Source organism: Chrysochloris asiatica, unplaced genomic scaffold, assembly GCF_000296735.1.
Source record: "Chrysochloris asiatica unplaced genomic scaffold, ChrAsi1.0 scaffold00085, whole genome shotgun sequence".
Lineage (NCBI taxonomy): Eukaryota > Metazoa > Chordata > Mammalia > Afrosoricida > Chrysochloridae > Chrysochloris > Chrysochloris asiatica.
In genome coordinates, this window is record NW_006408603.1 from 1,524,659 (window position 1) to 1,529,088 (window position 4,430).

Sequence of the window (4,430 nt, forward strand, 5' to 3'; positions counted from 1 at the left end):
ATAGATCCATTTTGGAAGAAGTGCAGCCAGAGTGCTCGTTGGAGGCCAAGATGGCCATACTTCATCTCTCATACTTTGGACATATTGTCAGGAGGGAGCAGTCACTGGAGAAGGATATCATGTTTGGTAAGATGGAGGGTCAGAGAAAAAGAGGAAGGCCCCCAAAGAGATTGATTGGCCAAATAGCAGTATCAATAAACTCAAGCGTTGCAACAATAGTGAGGTTGACCCAGGATCGGGCAGTGTTTTGATCTGCTATGCATAAGTTCACTATGAGTCAGTACTGACTCGACGGCACCTGACAACAACAACAACCACACCCCCAGGGAAGACTTGCCTCAACTGATTGGCTGCTCATAACTATTCACCACAGAGCTAACTATGCCTGTATTAGGTTTTATCACCATGAAAATAAGAACATGCCAACTGCTAAACCTCTGGAAATCCTGGCCCAGTCAATTGACACAAAACCCTAACCATTACAGTCTACCTTTGTTAACTTGAATCTCATAAACTATATACATAATCTCCAAATAAAGAAAACCTCAAAGTCGTACTTGCACCTCACATGATATAACTAAAACACGTACAACCAAAAGCACACTGGCCTCATTTATATCTTATATGTCACAAATGAACAAAGAAAAAATATTTGATGCACACAAACAAAACAAAACAAACAATAAATATTTATTTAAATGTCCAAAGGACATGTTCTGCATGCAAGTCAGCTTCCTGCCCAAAGTCACACAACCTTACTCAGACAATGCTCCTAGAGTCCAAAGCTGCTCTGTCTTTCCAAGCCACCCCTCTGCTGCTGTCTCTGCTATAGCTTATTTTCCATGCAGGGATTCCATGCTCCACCCCTGCTCTTCCCAACTGATGGTGCTGGGATCATCTGTTCCTGAAATGATAGATAATTACTCCCTACTTTATTAATACATCTTATACAATGACAGTCTGGACAATTACAATTAATCCTACTAACAATTACTCACAATTGAAATAATAAAATCTTATCAGCATCAACCTCCACCCCCTTTCACCATACCTGTCTGGAAAAGAGGAAAGCTATTCAATGGCAATTCCACTGTACCCCCATCATTCTAAAACTATGCACACCATAAAAGCTTGTAAGTCAGCCACTTCATACCTTTATGTTGTTGTTGTTATGTGTCATGGAGTCGGTTCCGACTCATAGCGACCCTGTATAGGGTTTCCAAAGCTGTAAATCTTTAAGGGAGCAGAAAGCCTCATATTTCTCCCGCGGAACAGCTGGTAGTTTTGAACTGCTGTCCCTGATATACGCAGCCCGATTCATAACCACTACACTACCAGAGCTCCTTTCATACCTTTATAACCACCCACTTTTCACAGTCAATGTCTAAATTACCCATCAAGCTCATCAGCTGCTCCTCGGAAACCCTACACAGGGTCACTATGGGTTGCAACCTACACAGGGTTACTATGGGTTACTATAATCAACCCACTAGGAGTCCTGGTGTAGCACTGTGGGCTAATGCATCAGACTGTAAAGTCATTTGCACTGTAAGGTCAGCAGTTCAAGCTCTCCACCTGCTCCTTGGAAACCCTATAGAGAGTCGCTATGGGTTGGAATTAACTCGATAGCATTCAACAACAACAACAACATTAATCTACTAAGAAGTTCTGATAGTAGTGGTTATAAGTCGGGCTGCTAACTGCAAGAATTTGACCAGAAATATATCGATACATATATTTCACTAGTTTTGCTTCTCTGGAAAACCGGGCCTAAGACTTGCGGTACTGAGAGAGGGGATTCTAGAGAAACAAAATCATAAGGATGAGTTTTCTAATAGAGAGAGGGAGGACTCTTGGTGTGATCCCGTGGGTTCATGTGCTGGACTGCAAAGTCGGTTTCAGCCGCAAAATCAGCAGTTCAAGCTTACCAGCTGCTCCTCTGAAATACTACACAGGCATTTAACAACAACAATATATAGAGAAGTTTATTACCAAAGGACTGGCTTACAATTGGCAGAGTCCCAGGACCCCAGCAGAAGAGAGCTGCTTTCACCTTCTTCTGCCAATCTCCCTTTTGTTATAGATTGCCTTCCCCATCGCCCAAGTTAAAATGTGTCTACCCTTCTGTTATGCACAGGGTCACTATGAGTAGGTACTGACTTGATGGCACCTAGCTACAACAATAATCTTCTAGCCTGTGAATTATTGTAAGTTCCTTCCTTCCCACCTTTGGTAACTATCAAAGAATGTTTCTTTTAAGCATGAAAATATTTTCTTGTCTTTTTACAACAGTGATCTCATACGTTATTTGTTATTTTGTGATTGACTAATTCCACTCAGCACACTGCCCTCCAGGTTCATATATGTTATGAGATGTTTCTCAGATTCATTGTTATTCTTCAACATTGTGTGTATGTAGTAAAGTTTGTCTATCCATTTTACCATTCATGGACAGTTAGGTTAGCTCCAACTTTCTGTTACTGTGAATAGTGCTGCAGTGAACATGGATGTGCATCTATCTATTCATGTCCTGACTCTTATTTCTTGAGGTTATGTACCAAGTAGAGGGATTTCTGGGTCATACATCATTTCTATTTCCAACTTTTTGAGGAAGTGCCATATCGTTTCTAGAGTGATTGCACAATTTTACAATCCTACCAGCAATGTAGGAGGGTCCCAGTCTCTTCACATCATTTCAAAGAGAAAACAACAAATATCAGTATGTGTTGTTTTCTGTTTTTTTGAACTTGCTGTTGATGATGGGGTGACATGATGCCTCATTGCTGGTTTAATTCTCATCTAGCTAATGGTTAAGGATGTTGAACGTTTCTTTATTTGTTTGTTGGCCATCTAAACGTCTTCTTTGGTGAACTGTCTATTCATGTTCTCTGTCCATTTATATACTGGATTATTTGTCTTTTTCTTGTTGAGGTGTTGAAATTTTGTATAAATTTTAGGGATTAGTCCTTTGTCTGATACGTCATTGTAACAGACAGTTTCCTAGTCTGTGGGTTCTCTTTTTACTTTTTTGGTAAAATCTTTTGGTTCACATAAGTGCCAGATTTTTAGGAGGTCCCAGTCATCTATTTTATCTTTTGCAGTTAGTGTGGATTTAGTAATGTTTGACAGTGAATTTATGCCATGTATTAAAGTCCCTGGTTTGTCCATATTTTTTCATAGATGATCTTTTTAGTTCTAGGTTTTACATGTAGGTCTTTAATCCACATTGAGTTTGTTTTTGTTTATGGTGTGAGATATGGGGTTTCTTTTATTCTTATGAAAATGTAATTTCCACTTTTGCCAACACAATTTGTTGGAGAGACTATCTCTTCCCCCATTTAATGTGTTTTGGCCTTTTGTTAAAGATCAGTTGACTGTATGTGGATGGATTTACTTCTGGGATCTCTCAATTCTGTTCCATTTATCTATGTGTCTTTTCTTGTACCAGTACTGGCTGTTTTGACCACTGTGACCACGTGGTCAATTTTGAGATCAGGAAGTGAGAGGTGTCCAACTTTGTTCTTCTTCTTAAGCAGTGCTTCCACCACTTGTCTGTCAGTCTGTTATACTCTGGTGGCTTGGATGTTGCTGTGATGCTGGAAGATATGCCATGGGTATCTTAAAATACCAGCAGGGTCACCCATGGTGGATAGGTTTGAGCTGAGATGCCAGAAGAAGACAGACTAGGAAGAGAGATGAACTATTTCCGAATATTTAGTCACTAAAGACTTTATGAGTAGCAGTGGAACACTGTTAGCACCAGAATATTGAATATTGAAACATGATGAAGAACCAGAATGTTGTCAGATATAGTGCCAGAAGATGAGTCCCTCAGGTTGGAAGGCACTCAAATTGCAACTGGAGAAGAGCTGCCTCCACAAAGTAGAGTTGACCGTGATGATGCAAATGGAGTAAAAAGTCTTTGAGACCTTCATCTGCTGATGGTGCACAACTAAAAAATGAGAGAAATGCTATAAACATCCATTAATCATCAGAAAATGGAATGTACAGAACATGAATCTAGGAAAATTGGGAGTTGTCAAAAATGAAATGGAACACATATACATAGCTGTCCTAGGCATTAATGAGTTGAAATGGACTGATATTGGCCATTTTGACTCTGAAAATCACATAGTTTACTATGCTGGGAATGACAAATTGAAGAGGAATGGTATCACATTCATCATCAAAAAGAACACATCAAGATCTGTCGTGAGTACAACACTGTCTGCGATAGGATAATATCCATGCAAATACAAGGAAGACCAGTTAATACCACAATTATTCAAACTTATACATCAACTACTAAAGCCAGTGGTCTGGTAGCGTAGTGGTTACGAATCGGGCTGTAAACCGTAAGGTCAGCAGTTCGAAACTGCCAGCTGCTCCGCGGGAGGAAGATGAGGCTTTCTACTCCCGTAAAGATTTAC